The sequence below is a fragment of the Musca autumnalis genome, unplaced genomic scaffold, assembly GCF_047663935.1.
Source record: "Musca autumnalis isolate F117 unplaced genomic scaffold, ASM4766393v1 scaffold_3, whole genome shotgun sequence".
NCBI classification, from domain to species: Eukaryota; Metazoa; Arthropoda; class Insecta; order Diptera; family Muscidae; genus Musca; species Musca autumnalis.
Genome location: NW_027411866.1, coordinates 258195724 through 258215564, shown reverse-complemented (window position 1 = coordinate 258215564; position 19841 = coordinate 258195724). Strand labels below are relative to the sequence as shown.

The 19841-nt window shown below is 34.7% G+C and overlaps 1 protein-coding gene across 9 annotated transcripts in view; it reads right to left on the bottom strand.

The window, feature by feature from the left end:
* The window catches only part of LOC141399408 (uncharacterized), a 99539-nt gene that overhangs the window by 38778 nt on the left and 40920 nt on the right, over window positions 1-19841 (bottom strand). The gene's annotated exons all lie outside the window — the stretch shown is intronic.

The following is a 19841-nucleotide window of genomic DNA, read 5'->3' as shown; positions in this document are numbered from 1 at the left end:
GTTCAAGAATCGATTTTCCTGGCCAGAACCCTATTTTTGCCTTGAATTTCTATATGAGATTTGATAGTAAACTATTGAAGAAAACGAAAAAATTAGGTAAAATATTGAAAGGCGGACATTTTTGACCAATTTTGGAAAATACTTTATGTTTGCCAATTTCTGGAGAAAGAAATAGCTATTTTTCGGAAACTATAACAGATATTGTGTTCATTGTTTTTTGTTAGGTAGGTAGGATCGTTGCCTATATATAATAAATTATCGTAGCGTTTACAGCTATTTTATTTTATCTATCCGTTCAAAAGTTACAGAGTTTTGACCAGGAAAACGATTCTGAACCAGTGTGTGGCGACCAACTAAACTGGTTGGTGGGCTCGACTAACTACCTACCTCAAATAGTGACTGACATTGGTCCAGGAAAATAAAAATCTCTCAAATCAAACTGTCTTAAACTTAATTCCATTTCCGGTACCTCCTTTACAGAAGTTCATAATTTTCGTTTATGTACAGTATAAAGGCTCTTAGGAGACTTTATTGAAACCAGCGAAAGAAATGACTCCCAAAATTAGATCCACTTTCAATATAGACTATGTCGGTTCATTCCTTTAGGTACCTTATTTGCAAGAAATAAATTATTTTGGTCCTGGGCAATTTTAATCAACAGTTTGTCGTGTACACTGGGAGTGTCATGGCGAAGAGAAGAGTACAACGTTAGATCTCTTCCTGCCGAGGAGGAACCACAACAATTTAAACCCTGTTGGAATTTACATGGTAATGCTGAAACAGATCCCTGCTCATCAGTTTTACAGCCTGTTTCTCTATGTCGAAACGAAAATGTGTACGAATGAAACAAGCTCAAACTTTAATTTTCGAAATATTTTTGAAAAACACGTTTCATTCGCACACATTTTCGTGTCGACATACAGAAACAGGCTGTTAGTTTTTCACCAAAGTGCTCAACATGTAGCTAGCCACCAACATCGTTCCTGAAGTCTTGAAATCTACAGGGCGGTTCCGCTACAGAAGCCAGGCAAGGATTCTAGTAAAGGTGAATCGTACAGACAAACTTCCCTTTTGTCGCCCGTTGCAAAGTCTCATGATGCTTTACTCCTTCCTGCCCATCGTCCGAAAAATTTATCCGGCTGCCGATAATCAACATGGGTTCCGTAAGCAGCACAGTACGACAACAGTCGAGTCGAGGACTCCACCAGAGCATGCATTGACATAAGACAGTTTTGATGGCGCTCGACGTAACAACAGACTTTGATACTGTCAAGCACTCCACGCTGTTTGAGGAAATTGAGCAAACTACCCTCCGACCAACTTAGAAACATTGGATAATCAGTTATATGTGTGGACGGGAACCACTGTGGTGCAGTGGTAAGCACGTCCGCTTTGCACTCAGAAGCTCTGCGGTTCAATGCTTGACCAGAACATCACAATTGCCGGCAGTGGCAAATCCTCTCAGTGTAATGTTGCCTTACATTTCCTGAGTATTTCAGCCTTGAACAACTTCTCTATAAGTGATGTCGTAAGACATACCGTTGGGACTCGGCGATAAAAAGTAGGTCTCATATTATTGAGCCAATATGAATCGAGTTACCGTCATTGATATGAGAGAAATACCCCTTGTCCTTTCGAGGATATTGCGGGAACATATGTATGGATGCCAGCCGTGCGTTGAATTCAGGAACAATAGGTCCAAGTTCGATAGAGTAAAACAGGGAGTTCCCCAAGGTGGGGTGATGTTTTAGATTAGTTTAATTGTCCCCCAAACATCCCAGATGGGACAAGGGAGATTTCTCTCATATCAATGAGTCACCCACTGTTTTTCGCCGACTCCGAGCGGCGTGTCTTAAGACACCACTTGTAGAGAAGTTTTACGTGGCTGAAATACTCAGGTAATGTCACCAACATTACTGAGTGGTATTTTGCCACCGTTGAAAATTGTCGAACCCACGACCTTCCGTGTGCAAGGCGGGTGTGTATACCACTGCACCAAGGTGGCACCCACTGTTTAGCCCCTACCTCTCCCGTATTCCACCACCTCCAGACGGCATTGAGATCGTAAGGTATGAACGGATGAATGTACGATTTTGGCGTCAGTGACCTGAACTCCTATTTGGCTGATCTTACCACCTTTTTCGTTTTGTCCAAATGTAGTTTAACTTCAATAATGGTTGGCCTTCTCATTAGGGTACCTCCCCCACTAAAGTTCAACATTTTTGTTTAGTAGTGCAGATCCCCAGCAAAAATACTCATTACAAAACCCCCTACTAACCCATTATTTAAACAAGGGCATGTCGCGCGATTTGAGTAGTTATTTTTGACCACTTAAAAAAGTAGTTAAATAAGTACTTACTAAAAGTCGTGACTACATATTAAAGTGGTCAAAAAAAATTTACTTATTTCGCGCGCCATGCCCTTGTTAAAATAATGGGTTTGTAATGAGTATTTTTGCTGGGCCCTAAACTACAATATTATATTTTTCGTGGGCAAGTCCATGCTTCCTGACATAGTAGCCCAAAACCTCTGAGTTATACGGTGACCAACTGAAATGGTGTGTGCGATCCACTTCCAAAATGGACTATGTAGGTCCATTCCTTCAAGTACCTCATCCATAACTCTTTTTAGCTTCAATCCAAATATACATATATTTTTGTCGGCAGGTTTATGCGTCCAGACAAGGCCGCAAAACCTGAAAACCTCCTAAATACATACACATTGGGGGAAAGGATTTTGTTTGTGTGGTACGTAATTCGGTTCGATATTGTCAATAGATAAAAGTTTCAATTGACACTGGCTGAATGTATGTCTTTTTCGGCAAAGCTGACTGATACTTTTTATTTGTTTTTTTTTTTTTTTAATTTTGCTAAGGGATGCCAACACTTTCTGAGTTATTTAGGACCTCTCCTTCATACACCTATATTTAGAGTTTTTATTAGTGTTTGTCTTCCTTGTCCCAAAGCTATAATTTTGTTCTCCATACTTCTCTCTATAATGACCCGAAAGTCCCAAAAACACCGCCCAAGTTTAAGTTAGTTTAGGTGTAGACTGTGTTATTGGGTCTGTCAGTGGAATTAATAGGCCCACTGTTTATAGTAGTAGTACCTAACCCAACAAAACCGCAAAAAATTAATCTGAAAATTTCCGAAAACCTATTTAAGTGGAAAATTTGGTATGTTTCATAAATCATGTAGGTCCACCACTACTACTATCGTATTTTTGTACAGTCATAGGTTGAGGGTATCTAGCTGTCGGCAAAGACAATTTTTTATACAGAAACAAATAATTTTTTTATTGAAAAAAAAAAAATAATTAAACACTTCCATCTTCCCATCTCTGATTTCAGTGGGTAATTTTGCGTCGTCTTTTTTTTATTTTTCATTCATAGGTAGTATCGACGGCGGTGTGTTGTGAGTAGTGAACTGTTTTCGTGCTCAGAGTAATTTATATTTCTGGAATCGCTTACTACAATTTCTACAACTATTCGCTTAGCACAGAAGCGCAGCGGCTGACTGCCGGTATTAGTTGTGTGATAGTTGTGGCTTGTGGTAGTGGTGATGGTGGTATTGGCGATATTGTGACTTTTAATTGGCAATTGCTGAATGCCGGTCAATTGATTGGCAGGCATGGCATTTAGCAGTGTTTAGCGGCGGTTGCTGCCGGTGCCGCACAACGTTAATTGTTCACAAATAAATTTATTTACGGATATATTATTTATTAAACTAAACAACAACAAACAACGCAATAGTTTTTATTGTTTTTGCGCTTTTTGATTTGCACTATTTTTGTCGTTCATATAATGGCCTGGTGTGAGTGTGTGAGTATGTGTGTATGTGTAAGTGGTATGCTTTTGGTAGTCAATTCACAACGTTTTATTTTATTGCCCCAAGGGGGGTATGTTTGGAATGTTGATATGATATGTTTTTTTTTTTTGCAAATAAACAACCAACTATATCCACTTCACACACACACAAACACACCGATAGTATATTGGGTCGAACGTTCAACTCAACGTTGTGCACCTAAACAATTTGTGTGTCTTTTTTTACTCGTACAGTAAGCCAATATTTTCACATTCAAAATAGTTTTGAGTTAAATAAATAAAAAAATGTCTATCCAAAAAACAACAACAACAACAAAGCATTTAAATATATTAAAATAGATTTACGTAAAAATAGATATTCACTTTTGGCAAGGGCTATATTTAGGAAGTTTAAAAAATATAAGGAAAAAAAGTAAATGTATGTTTATTAGAGTGTCATTGTCGTAGTTCGAAACGCCACAAATTGCTCATGCAAATGCCAATGTTACAGAAGATTACTTAAAAAAATGTAAGGTACCTTAATTCATTAGTTTAGTGCAGTTTTGTTTTGAGCCGTTAAAACAACGGCAATAGCTGACACGTTCCCACGAGTCACCCCGCTATGCATATGTTTCAAGGATTCGGTACATGTTCCCGCTGGTGTCTTGAGATTGTGGTAAAAACACTTTAATAATCTATATATATAAAAGGGTAGTGAGGTGAGTGACTGACTGACTGACTGACTGATTCATCAGCGCCCAGACGAAACCGCTGAAGCTAGAAAATTGAAATTTTGGGTGTAGGTTGCTGTTGGTGTGTAGGGGTGAGATAAGGCTGGGTTTTTGGAAATTCGACCCAGAAGTGTACGAAAAGTACTAAAAGGTACTAAATATGGTACCCTTTGTATTAGGCAAACGGTAAGAGCTAGAATTCTGAAATTTGGAACGAGTGTAACTGATGGAGATCTAGAAAGATGTACCAAAGGGTTATTGGAAATTCAACCTCTAAGTGTACGAAAAGTACTAAAATTTACAAAATTTAGTACCAATTGTATACTTTAAACGGATATAGCTAGAACCATGGAATTTGGTATGGAAATCAAGGTTGGGAAGTGGTGTTGATGTAATTAAATGGTTTTGGAAATTCGTACTGATGTGTACGAAAAGTACTAAATGGTACTAAATTAAGTACAACTTGGATTTGGGTGAATGGATAGAGCTGGAATCCTGAAATTTGGAATGAGGGCCACTGATGAAGAGTAACAATGAAAGGTTTTTGGAAATTCGAACTATTAGGGTACGAAAAGTACGAAATGGTACTAAATTTAGTACAATTAGAAATTGGGTGAACGGATTGAGTTGGAATCCTGAAATTTGGAATGAGGGTCACTAATGGAAAGTAACAAAGAAAAGTTTTTGGAAATTCAAACTATAAGTGCACGAAAAATAATAAAGGGTACTAAATTTAGTACAAATTGGATTTGGGTGAACAGATAGAGCTGGAATCCCGAAATTTGGAATGAGAGTTACTAATTTTAGTACAATTTGGATTTGGGTGAACGGATAGAGCTGGAATCCTGAAATTTTTAATGAGGGTCACTAATGGAAAGTAACAAAGAAAAGTTTTTGGAAATTCGAACTATAAGTGCACGAAAAATAATAAATGGTAGTAAATTTAGTACAAATTGGATTTGGGTGAACAGATAGAGCTGGAATCCCGAAATTTGGAATGAGAGTTACTAATTTTAGTACAATTTGGATTTGGGTGAACGGATAGAGCTGGAATCCTGAAATTTGGAATGAGGGTCACTAATGGAAAGTAACAAAGAAAAGTTTTTGGAAATTCAAACTATAAGTGCACGAAAAATAATAAAGGGTACTAAATTTAGTACAAATTGGATTTGGGTGAACAGATAGAGCTGGAATCCCGAAATTTGGAATGAGGGTCACTGATGAAAAGTAACAATGAAAGGTTTTTGGAAATTCGAACTATAAGGGTACGAAAAGTACGAAATGGAACTAAATTTAGTACAATTTGAATTTGGGTGAACGGATTGGGTTGGAATCCTGAAATTTGGAAAGAGGGTCACTAATGGAAAGTAACAAAGAAAAGTTTTTGGAAATTCGAACTATAAGTGCACGAAAAATAATAAATGGTACTAAATTTAGTACAAATTGGATTTGGGTGAACAGATAGAGCTGGAATCCCGAAATTTGGAATGAGAGTTACTAATTTTAGTACAATTTGGATTTGGGTGAACGGATAGAGCTGGAATCCTGAAATTTTTAATGAGGGTCACTAATGGAAAGTAACAAAGAAAGGTTTTTGGAAATTCGAACTATAAGGGTACGAAAAGTACGAAACGGTACTAAATTTAGTACAATTTGAATTTGGGTGAACGGATTGGGTTGGAATCCTGAAATTTGGAAAGAGGGTCACTAATGGAAAGTAACAAAGAAAAGTTTTTGGAAATTCGAACTATAAGTGCACGAAAAATAATAAATGGTACTAAATTTAGTACAAATTGGATTTGGGTGAACAGATAGAGCTGGTATCCCGAAATTTGGAATGAGGGTTACAGATGAAAAGTAACAATAAAAGGTTTTTGGAAATTCAAACTATAAGTGCATGAAAAGTACTAAATGGTACTAATTTTAGTACAATTTGGATTTAGGTGAACGGATAGAGCTGGAATCCTGAAATTTGGAATGAGGGTCACAAATGGAAAGTAACAAAGAAAAGTTTTTGGAAATTCTAACTATAAGTACACGAAACGTACTAAATTTAGTATAAATTGGATTTTGGTGAACGGATAGAGCTGGAATCCTGAAATTTGGAATTAAGATTACTGTTGGAATCTAGAATTGAGATATGGAGGTAGCTTTGGAAAATCGTACTAATGTGCACGAAGCAGTGCTAAATGGTACTAAATTCGATACAATTTGTATTTGCGTGAACAGATTACTGTTGGAGTGTAGGATTGAGGTAGTGTTGGAAATGCGTACTTATGGAAAAGTGCTAAATGGAACTACATTGGCTATAATTTGGAGTTAGTTGAACTGATAGAGCAGATACATATATGCAAGTAGTTATTGGAAAGTCGTGCATGAAAAGTGCTAAATGGTACAAAATTTGGTACATTTTGGTATTTGCTATATGGTACAGAATTTTGTTCAATTTGTAAAGGGGTAGAACTGGAATTTTGAAATTCGGTATTAGATTAGAAATTGGTGTTTAGAGAGGAGGTAAAAAGGAGGTTTTGAAAATGCTTAATTATTTATACAAAAAGTACTAAATAGTATTATAATTGGTTTCAGAGGAACAGATGAAGCTGGAAAACTGAATTGCGGTTGGTATTTATGTTGACTATTAGAAGTAATTTTTGAAACGTTTACCTACATACATATGTGTACTAGGGTTATGACTTTTTGACATTTTTTCTCAAAAATGATTTCCTGTAGCAGGGATGAATGAACTTTTGCCTAATAATCACTACGCTATCGTTTATTCCATTGAAATATAAAAAAAAGTTCACGCACAAATCGATTTTAAAAATATAATTTTTTGAAAAAATTTATGAAATGAAAAAAAATTGTTTTTCAAAAATTATTTTTTGTTGCACGAATGAATAAATATAAGCCTACTAATAACTATAATAATGTTTATTTCATTCAAATATTGAAAAAGGTCATGTACAAACCACTTTGAAAACATTTTAAATTTTTTGTATTTTGTTAAAAAATTATAACTTTAAATAAAAGCGTTTATGACATTTTTACGATTCTTAGAATTGAAGAAAATTAGTGAGAAATACATGTTATGTCAGTTTAATTATCTCATGTGACTCTTAAGTGTATTTTCAATTGTATATCTGCTTACAGTGACTTCAAACAATTTTCCATAATTTTGATAAATTCAAATTTTAAAATCATTTTGTGCGTGAGGTTTTTTCACCGAATCACCTTATAATTATGATTTTATGTAATCTTATGGCAAAACTCATCACGCTATGATACTGGGATATGAAGTTGTAAAAAAGTCATAACCCTAATGTGTACGAAAAGTTTGGTAACATGTTGGTACCAAAACCATTTTGGTATTGTGTAAACGGTTAAAGTGAGAAATACATACTATAGGGGAACGAAAAGTGCTAAATGGTACTAAATTTGGGTTGGGTGTAGGAACAAAGCATGGATTATATAATTTGGACAAAAAACTATGAAATGGAAAAATATTTGTTAAGAAGATCATTCTGATATTTGAGATAAAGTTCGGAGTTTGAAAAATTGTACTAAATATTGTTCTATTGATTTTATGCTAACGCGAAGGTGTTTCTAAATAATGTACTGGAAGTATGTAGTTAAACATGAAGTATCTTTTAAATTTTTTTGTTTTTTTATGTTAATTTGATAACGTGGTTCAATGCGACAATTTTGTTAGCTAGAAGGTTATTATCCCCTGATAATAAAAAAGCCTAAATTGAAATGCATCAAAAAATGTACCGTTTTATACGGTTATCATACCCGTGCACATTAAGTAAAATTGTTTGTAAAAAAACATTTTTCTAACCTTTCATGCCACAAAATCCGAATTTCGGTCGGAAATTGTGCATAAAATCTTTAAAATACGCGAAGTCTTCAAAATATCTCTTCTAATAAAAGTGGATAGAAGTATACATTTTTTAAATGAAACTTTTGTATCCTTTGAGTATACAAGGTCCAAATTTAAAGAAAATTTGGAAATATATATTTGTTCTATTTTTAAAATACACTAAGTCGAGGGGTACCTTAATATGGTGGTATACGAATTTTTGTGGCCATTTTGAATTCCGAAAATTAGGTTCGTAGAATTTTCGGCATTCGTAGAATTTTCGGGTTCTTGGCGAAACCACTGAAGCTAGAACCTTGAATTGTTGTGAAAGGGTGAGATAATGTTTAGTGTTTGGAAACTCGTACTGGGAGGGAATGCTGTGTTAGTGAAGGGGTAAAATCAGAAGTCAAGTGTGAAATTAGCAATATGAGTAGCTGTTGGTGTATGTCTGTGATATGAGGTCGTAGTTTTGGTAATTCGAAATAAAAAATATAGTAGGGGTGCGATACGGCAGATATTTTTTTTGGGAAATTCTAACTGCAGTATACAGTATTAAAAGGAATTAAATCAATTAAATGTTAATATTAAAAATATGTTTTAGTACAACAGAATCGCCAGTGTTCACCTCTTCCATATTAAATATTGTTCATATATATTTTATTCCCTTTCCGCATACGAAGTAGCGGGCATTTGCTAGTCTGTTATATAATGCAATGGTTGCGGTGACAAATATGCCTCAGAACAAATTGCTGAAAACAATAGTCGTGTTCACTACATAGTATTTATATACATTAGATTACATAGTCTCCATAGATAAAACGTGTTTTAACTCTGTGATTTTTTGTTTGAACTTTTGCTTTATTGGGCACATGTCAAAATTAAGTCATCTTTGAAAAATCCCTTACTAATAAAAAAACAAATTAAATTATTTACAATTAACAACAGGCTGAAATTCTCCGCATCCGTAACTTTTATCGGTCTGTGAATTAGTTGATTGACTGACCAACAAAACCAAATCTTATTTACCACAATGATTGTGGGAAATTTTCTGTTGTATTTTTTGTTATATTTTTTTCATGCAAAACCCGCATCATCATCATGTGGACGGACGATTTGTATGTTGCTGTTTTTTATGGCCCGATGCAATCTACAAATGCGCGCATATTGTAAAATGTGTCACGCACACACACACACACAATGCAACAGTTCATTGAATCGTAAGAGTTAATCTAAATAATTATATTAGTACAAATGTATATAAAAATATAAACTCTTTTTGAGAATCACAATCCACCACAAATTTATAATGTGTGTTTTTCATTGACACGTTTTAATGGTTGCGGGAATAAATGCTTACTGAATGGGAAATATTTAAATTGTACTTTGATTCTGGGAAATCCCAAAAATAAATTTCCAAGCCTGCCACACACTGATTTAGATTTCAGATTCATCACCGATTTCTATAATATGCAAGGAACTTAGGTAGCAAAAAAAAAGAGGAGCGGTGGACCTAGATTTAATATGGTCAGATCCCTAATTATACCCTCAGCATTTATGCTAACGAGGGTATAAACACGTTCATGCGGGCAAAATGTGCCTCATAGAAATAATGGTTTTAGACCCCAAGTATGTTCGGAGGATACTTAGACTTCTCTGGCAATGTTTCGGAATTTATACTTATACCGAAGTTATAGTAAAATTGTAATTAAGAGACCAAGCTTGCCATCGAACTTTGATTTTTCCAATGCAATCTTCAACGAAGAGAATTCTCCCGTTTCAATCTGCATGGCTTCTTCTATGACGTAGAAGACGTACTGGGTGATGCGCTAACGCAGCAAGCAGCAACATACCTGTCGCTGTAATCCCGGGTGCTCCTAAGGCCAGAGCACCCACGAAAATGCACCCATTCCATACATCCATTACATCTAAACATTGTTGACATGTGGTGGATGCGGATCTGGCAAACGGAACAGATCCATACTGGCCCGGGGTTAATTTCTATCCCGGCACGGACCAGAAGAGCTCGGAGCAGGCTTTCCTGGATAAATTGCCGCTCCCATGGTGAACAAAATACACGAACACAAACACATAATTGTTGAGTGAATTGCAAGTGAAGAAAATTGCCACCGAAAAAATCGCCACTTTGTATTTGTTGAACCGTTATTGCGAAAAACTGATTCATTTAAATAATATAAGTTTACTATTTATTTCACGTAAAATAGTAAATATTTACATGACCAGAAAAAAAGCTTCAATGCTTTTTTAAGATGAATTCACATTTTTTTATTAAAGACATATTTAGCACAACAAGTTGCAAGTGTTTCAATTTATTTTACAGAATCTTATTAAATGTTTTCATTTGTCATTGTCTTGTGAAAATGTCAAGTCATTGTGTGCAGACCCTTTAACATTGTTTCGAATATATTTAGTTACGAATTTATTATTGTTATTACTTTGTTAAAAAAAAAAAAAAAGAAAAAAGAGTACAGTCCTCATTGGTATGCAAGAAGATTGCCACTGAAAAAAAAACAACAAATAATATAATTAATGAAGTTGCCGTCTTTTTCGCTGTTGTTGTTATACAACAAACAATGTGTTACTGTTGGCATAGTTTATTAGTTGTAGCAATTAAATCGTTATACGATTGACGATAATTAAATGTTAATTGTTGAGTTTGTTGAGTTTTTGATTCTTAAACAATTACATTTTTGTAAAGTTTTGAGTGGGTTAATCAACAATCTGTTGTTGTTTAATCGACTAGAAAGAATATTAAACAAACAATTATTTCCAATTAAAATAAAGAAGATTTATTGAAATGTTCACCAAAACAAACGGGTTATAAAAAAATAAGTTATTAAATTCTAAAGCTAATTATTGACACCACACAGAAGGGAACGTGCATCTATAGCCAGTTATGTATGTATCAGTATATATAAATATATTTAATTGCGCCTGTTTAAAAAGTCATTTAGATAGCAATTCGCAAATTTCATTTAAGAATCATTACCCGTTTTTTTCGAAGAAAAAAATACATACTCGTACAAATATATTAATTATATTCTTTTGATGATATATTCATAACCATTTTTTGTTAGATTTCATATAAATTTAACAACAATGATCAATGGACAAAATATCCATAAATACGGCTGTTATTATTATATACATTTTTGTTAACAAAACAACATATTTCTAATAATGTAAATATATACATTCAAACACTGAGCGAAAAATACTTTCACCAGTATACGATTTTCAAGTAACAAATTTTCAATTGTGCAAATATACAGTCGAACTGCGGATAAAGAATTATATTTCAAATGTTTAAGGAAATTAAAAAAATAACTTTAATTTCATAAGGAAAGGAAAAGAATGTTTTAATATAAATCAATTTCATTTTTCTACATAAATATTTTCTGATTTTAAAAAATGAACGTCTTTTTTAACAAATCGAACGATTTTTTACGAAAATATTTTCAATATTTAAGAAAATGAAAAGTTTTTTGTAAAAATAAGCAAATGCAAATTCATTTCGAAAAAAGCGAAAAGCGTCGCAGGCGAAAATATTTTCGAAAAAATCGCCCGAATTTTCACAAAAATATAAAAATACAAAACTTTGGTTATGCAAATACTTTAAAAATAGAACGATAAAAAAAGAGGTTTTCTTACTACCCCTAATTAAGAAACAATTATTTTCACATGTCTATATTGAGCAATTAATGGGTCTATTCCGTATTACGACAAGAGTCGAGTCGCGTTGTCAGTTGTGTCTGCGACAAAATTAAAAATTTGTATAGCGTAAAGCGATCGAAAATAATCGCCGATAACGAGTGAATGACAAGCTCAATGGAACAATTTTTTGATGGTAGAGGAGATGTACTTAACGTAGTATCTATAAGAAGACATTTAAGAGGTGAATTGAATCCTTTAGAACTGCATCTGTATTGTGAGTAGATGTTTTGTTTCCATCATTCAACAAAATAATTGTTTTTACAGTGTTTTATTTAACTTGCTTTGGTCCGTTTAGTTCAAATCTGGTAACTCAATTTTGACACAGTTGCAGTTGACCAATCGGACTAAAACTTTGCACACTTTTCAGATTTGGATGACAATACATGAATTTTTCCTACAGGCCACATATAGCGGTACCACCCGATTTTAGGTATTTTGAGGATTTTATCTTCATTTTTGCCCGAATTAGCTGTCATATGGCATTTCCAATGACACAGACATTTCCCCACCAAAAATTGTGAACATAGGTCCAGGTTTTGGTATAGCCCCCTTATAGCGGTACCACCCGATTTCAAGTATTGTGAGGATTTTATCTTCATTTTGAGGCCGAATTGGCTGTAACTTGGCATTTGGAGTCACCAATGGTACAGAAACTTCCCCACCAAAAATTATGGACATAAGTCCAGGTTTTGGTATAGCCTTTATATAACGGTACTACACGATTTCATGCATTTTAAAGTTTTTATCTAAATTTTCGGCCTAAATTGACTGTTCTCAGTGGTCAAAAAATCTATTTAATAAAAAGTTAAAAATAAAATAAAATTTAAAAAAAAATTAAGTTTCAGTGTTTTATTTAGAAATGCACTTAAAACTAGGAACTAATTTGTCGCTTAGCCTCAATAAATATATTCTTTCTCACGATGGAATCTCTCAAATAAAACGCTAGCCGTTTAATTTTGCCACCATTTATAATTTAAATGCACGCGTTTTATTTGAGAGATTCCATCGTGAGAAAGAATATATTTATTGAGGCTAAGCGACAAATTAGTTCCTAGTTTTAAGTGCATTTCTAAATAAAACACTGAAACTTAATTTTTTTTTAAATTTTATTTTATTTTTAACTTTTTATTAAATAGATTTTTTTGACCACTGAGAACAGTGAGTAAATAAAACACTGAAACTTAATTTTTTTAAATTATATTTTATTTTAGGTTTAAATCGTATTGTCGGCTTCCAGAAGACGATGTTCTTTATACAGTAGAGAAAAAAATACTTTAAAAAATCCGTACGTCAACAGCCACTCCTTAAAGTGTGTGCTTCTTTACGGTTTGTTTGCAGAATGAAGTTTTCAAAGATCCCATGGCAATGACTTTTACCTCGGTTGGGTTCAACCCATATTGTCAGTGGTATTGAGTGAAGTGCTGCAGTTAAAATGAATACACACTCTTTGTCATTCATCTGGTGTACGGGTTGGTGGACCACAACTATTTAATTGGTCCGCAACATCCTTCCATACCTTTTTAAAAGTGGCCTTAGTTTCGCCAAAAAGTTTGACTCCACGAGCTACATTTGGGTGGGCTTCCATTTTTTCAACCAGCATTTCAAATTGCGGTTTTGTAGTAATGTTTACCATTCATTATAAGTACTCAAACGTTACTTTTGTTTCAATTTCTTGTTTTTATTCACTTGTAAATATGCACGGCGACAGCTAATTTGTTGTCGTCCGAAAATTAACTTTATGGCTACAGAATTTGACGGCGTCAGGCGACTGTTGCCAACCGTAATGTAAAAATTGCAACTGTCAACACGACTCGACGCTTGTCCTAATGCGGAATAGACACATTAAATAATTAATATGTATACGAAACGTCTTCGTCGATAACCGTAGTCTTCTCCGAACTGCTATTGACAAATTTAGTCATAATTTCGTTTTTAAATAATTTTATGAAATCAGGATGTTTCTGTAGATACTTCGGCATTCTTAGGCACTTCAGCCTTCTCAAATGTACAATTCAGCGTAAATTCAAACTTATTCTCTAAAATTTTTAACTGTTCTTTTCCAGTCAATAGAAAATATAGTTATAACATTATTAGATTCATTTTGGCAGTTTTGTTGAGATGTGTATTATTTTATTGTTGTAAAATAATTCCAGCTTAATCTGGGGTTTTGTTGTTTCTACATTTTTAAAACAACAAGTTTTATTTAAAAGGGATGTAGTTTAAAAAATCTCGTAGCCGCATATGTAAACCAAGTAACTACTTCCCACTGTTATGGACTTTGCATTGCAAAGAAACGCATAACAAATTTTGATGGTTCGTTGTAAACAACAATCTATCGTCACCGTGCTGTGTGTCTATTTTTAGATTCACTTCGGCAGTTTTGTTGAGATGTGTATTATTTTATTGTTGTAAAATAATTCCCGCTTAATCTCGGGTTTTGTTGTTTCTAAAGTCCATAACAGTGGGAAGTAGTTACTCGGTTTACATATGCGGCTACGAGATTTTTTAAATGTTTCTGATGAATTCGCATTTAAACAAACTCATCGGTTACACTTATTCTTGAGCTCTGGTCGTCATAAAATTGGGGAAGAGTTCAGTACAAAGAACTAAGAGAACTGATGAGTCCAAGTGGCGTTGGACGAAACTAGTATTCTTTGCCTTTCCCGAAATTAAATCAATTTTAACTAAATAAAACTTCTTGTTTTAAAAATTTAAATTTTACAACAATAAAAGTTATAAAATTATAAATTTCAAAATTAAGCAAAAAAGCGGTCAAATCATTTTGGGAGTTATGTCTGGGAACCGCGAAAAGGTCACAGAACGAATTCCCGAATGTAAACTAATTTTCCCATACGCGTTTAAAAGTGGAAAAGCACTGCTCTCCATAATCTTAATAACCAGAACTAGCAATGGCGAATACGAATCTAAAAAAATGGTATTCAAAATATAATAATATAAAAATATTTTATTGTTCCACAAACATCCCAGGCGGGACAGGGGAGACTTCTCTCATATCAATGAGTACACCCCGATTCATATTAGCTCAATGATATGAGACCTACTGTTTAATCGCCGAGTCCGAACGGCGTGTCTAAGACACCACTTGTAGAGAAGTTGTACAAGGCTGAAATACTCAGAAAATGTTGCCAACATTACCGAGGGGTATTTTTGCCACCGTTGAAAAGTGTTTGATGTTGACTGGCCGGGGACTCGAACCCACGACCTTTAGCGTGCAAGGCGGGTGTGCATACCATTGCACCACGGTGGCACCAATATATACCGTCTTCAAATCTGTTTTGATCATAGTGTGCGAATGACGGGAACATTTAGGAGCGGTGGATATAAAAGAACTATAAATAGATCCTTCATTAAAAAATTTATTTTCGTAGGTGACAAAAGAAGTTTTGGATGTATAGGTGTTTGTGGGGAGAGCGTAAACTGGATTAAATTACGAAAGTGTTGAGCGTTTGCGGGGGAGGTGTCAGAAGGAAAGGCCCGACATAGTCTATCGAACCATCACTAAGGGAAACATTAACTTTAGTGTATGTCCTGGTTTACTCATAACTCTTATTCACTCCGTAAACTCAGAAGCTCCTTGCTCCTTGCGATTCGTTCGCTCCGTTTTATTTGCAAATTAATACAGCCTATCGTCACACTGCCGAATACCACCACGCACCCGAACGTCACCGAGCCGAGTATTGCCGATCTCAGGATTGCCGACCGGAGTATTGCCGAGCCGACAACTGCCCGAATACCACAGAGCCGAGCAACACATCCGCCGCACAGTGGTTCAGAAAAAAAATTTCCTGGCAAAACCCCCAATTTGTTGTCGGCACTGATATTTAATTTCTATATAGGATTCGATAGTAAACATATTAAAAGTAAGGAAACCAAAAAATTAGATCAAAATATTGAAAGGGGTGGGTGCCTCTAACGACGAAAAATTTTCCCCATTTTTGAAAATACGTAAATTTAGAAAATGTATGTAGAAAGAAATATAACAGATATTGTGTTCATTGTTTTTTTTTTCTTTTTTTTGGTAGGTAGAAGCGTTGCCTTTTTAACAAATTACCGTAGCGTTTCGAAGTGAACTATTTTATTTTTCCTCAGATACTAAATTGTAGTGAAATTCTAACTTTAGTGGACTAGAACTTTTAGGGAACAGCATGGAACAAAGTTCCGTTTTCGCAGAAAGATGACTGAGAGTGTCCTCTTTCATCCCATCCTGTCACGTCCGTTTAACACTCTTTTAATTTTACAATTATGGGTAAAATGGGTAAAAATATATGTTCTTTATACCCTCAGCATTTATGCTAACGAAGGTACGTACACTTTCATACGGGCAAAATGTGCCTCAACGAAATAATGGTTTTAGACTCCAAGTATGTTTGGGAGAAATCCATTTCAGACAATTTGGAGTTGATTTAGCCATGTCCGTCCGTCTGTATCTCTGTCTGGCTGGCTGGAGCGCACGACAACTCTCGAACGGATCAACCGATTCGGTCCAAAATTTGGCTTTCGTATTATTTTGTCCAAACTTAGTTAAAGTTCGAACCTTCCGGTGACTGCCCCACAAAAGTTCGTAAATGATCGGAAAATTTGTGCGCACGATAACTCTTGAAGGGAGTAACCGATTTGGTCCATATTTGCCAAATCGTGAAATTTATACCAAACTTAGATGAGGTTCCAATATGGACTCAATTGGTCCACGCCTTCGGGTACCTCCCACACAAAATTTCGGAAAAGTTCAGTTTAGGACCTGCTCTCTAATCGCTTTGATTTTTGTTGTAGCAACTTGTATTCACTGCCCTTCATACGACGGTACAAGTTTCATTAGGGGCAAGTCAATACTTCCTGAGAAAATAGCCTGAAAGGTGCAAAAACCCCTGTGACACCGTGTGTTGCAGCGCAAGATAACTCTCGAACGGATCTGCCGATTCGGTCCAAAATGTGACCTTCGTAATATTTTGTGCAAACTTAGTTTAAGTTCGAAGATAAGCCATATTGGTCCACGCCTTCAGGTACCTCCCCCACAAAGGTTCAAAAATGTTCGGAAATATTTTGCGCACTATAACTCTTGATGGGGGTGACCGATTTGGTTCAGATATAGATCAGGTTCGAATATGGACTATATTTGTCCACTCCTTCGGGTACCTCCCACACAAAATTTTGAATAATTCACTTAAAGACCTGCTCTCGAATCACTTTGATTTTTGTTGAAGCAACTTGCATTCGCAGCCTTAATGACGACAGTAAGAGTTGTTTCAGGGGCAAGTCCATACTTCTTGAGAAAACAGCCCGAAAGTTGTAAAAAACCCCTATGCACAGTGGATCCACCCATTGGCCAAAAATAAAAAAATGAATGTCAAAATTTTGGTTCAACATCTGGCAACTCCGACAGCTATGACATGGACCTTTTTAAAAATATATTAATTTTTGTTTCATTCGAACGCGATCTTCTTAAGAATAGCTTCAAAAGTCGGAACATTTGACTAATATTTTTTGTTGTGAGTACAACCTATATTTTAAGTGCAAGTAAATATATTCAAAATATCGCGAAACTAATACGTATAGCAAAATAATATAGTGGATTTTGAAGGAGGAGGTAATAGCTTAAATTTCATTAAAAAATAGTGTTATAGCGTGTTGTGGAATTCTAGTTAGCTGCATATTATCTTAGTGTATTTTGTAATGGCAATTCGATCATATACTTAAATTTGACCTAAGGTTTTAGTCATGATGCCCACCAGAGCCCACCTCGGGAATAATTTTCCAAAGTTGGTCATGGGTTTAAGATTATTCAGTATTAAAATCAGCTGCCATCTAGTGCCAGACTATAAATGGGGGTCGCTGACTAAAGCTGCCCTAGAATAGGGTTTCTATGGATATATTAGCGTGTAACTCTGTTATCTGACCACGTACATTAACATAATTGGTATCAGTGGCAAGATGAAGAAATCTTCTTCCAAATTTGTCTTACGTTGGCGGTGCGTGTCTTCCAGGAAGAACGGTACGAGATCTATATTAAAAATTTTACCAATTTTCAGACAAAAAATGTGAATTTTTTTAATCCTCTAAATTGGTTGGATTTTATGTTGTTTTGGAGATTGTTTTGTTTCCCCAGGCCTATTTTAGCGTCATAAGAAAATCGGGACATGTTCATGTCATTTTGTATTAACAGCATAAAACAATTTTTACCATATACCCCCTCCAGAGGGGAAAGGGGGAGAAGCTACGCTCGTGGTCTCTTAAAACACTCTTCGCAGCAGCACAGAGTTGTAACCGGCGTATTGGCTTGATTTTTACACTCTAAAGATTTTTGGTCACTTTCTCCATACAAGTGGATCCACTGCTCGAACCGAATACTGCGATCTCCACACTTTGGATATCGTAATATTTCTTTGAATATAATATGAAATTCGAAGGTGGTGCTTATAGGTCCACTCCTTCCGGTACCTCCCGCGCCATATTTCATAGATGTAGCAACCGATTTGGTCCAAACATTGGATCTCTAAATATTGTCGAAACTTAGTTTATGTTCAAATTTGAGCCCTATCTGTCAAATCCTTGGGGTACCACGCACACAAATATTCAACATTTTTGTCTGGTTAACGGTCTGTGCGAGGATCCTTTGCACATTTTTACCGAAGGTTTTTCTAGTGACACTGTTTACAGCGATATTATGTTTTTCGTAGGATAGTATAGTAAAAAACCCTATCTATCGATATATCCGCAAATTTTTGAGCCTTAATCCTATCCATATTTTGTCGGTTCATACGCCCAAAATTTTGAAAACCCCCCTAAATGCATAGGTTTTTTTTGGGAAAAAAGTACTTCAATCTACACAGGCTGAGGGTATATCTCTGTCGGCAAAGCCAACTGATACTTTTTTACTTGTTCCATACCGCGTCTCCCATGTTAATTATATTTTTTTTTAAACAGATTGACATTTTTTTAAATATATGAATTTTTATATGAGTTATATGAGTTTTATGATAACACAAGCAGTATTTTTTTAAGTTGTGAACAAATTTTAAACTTTTGAAATTTAGAAAAATAATGTTTACAAAAATTGTTCTTTTTTAATTTTTTGTACTTTTTATGGTTAGTTTATTGGTGTTTGGCCTTTTTAATAGATTGGAACATATGAAAAACTCAACACGCTCATATTTTCTTGCAAAATGTGAAAACAACCCAAAATTTTAGCATAGACCCTGAATTCCTCTGCAATAGTTGTAGAATTTGACCGTGTTTAATGCATCGAAAATCTGAAAGTGTTATCGGCGTGTCTTAAAAGTTTTATATGACTGAAATACTCAAGAAAATGTCGCCAACATTACCTTAAGCTGCACTTAAGCGAAACTTTAGAACTCTTGTTAACTTTTTCTTTAAATAAGTCACGGCTTTAAAGTACTCAATGTACATTTATGAAAATACATTGATTTCGATGTAGATTTCAACGTGGAAAAATAAACAAAAACTCATTTTGGATAAAATAATCGATTCTTCGTTTCGTTTCGATTTATAAATGGTGGTAAATAGTGTGTTTCGTCGATAAGAATATATTACAACAATATGTTGAAAGTCCGAAAACTAAAATTCCATTCATTAAATCAGAATGTTAACTATTTAAAAATTAGAAATTAAAAGAATTAAGCCCACACAAAATTTACAAAAACACACACATAAACATGTATTTTATAATATTTTATAT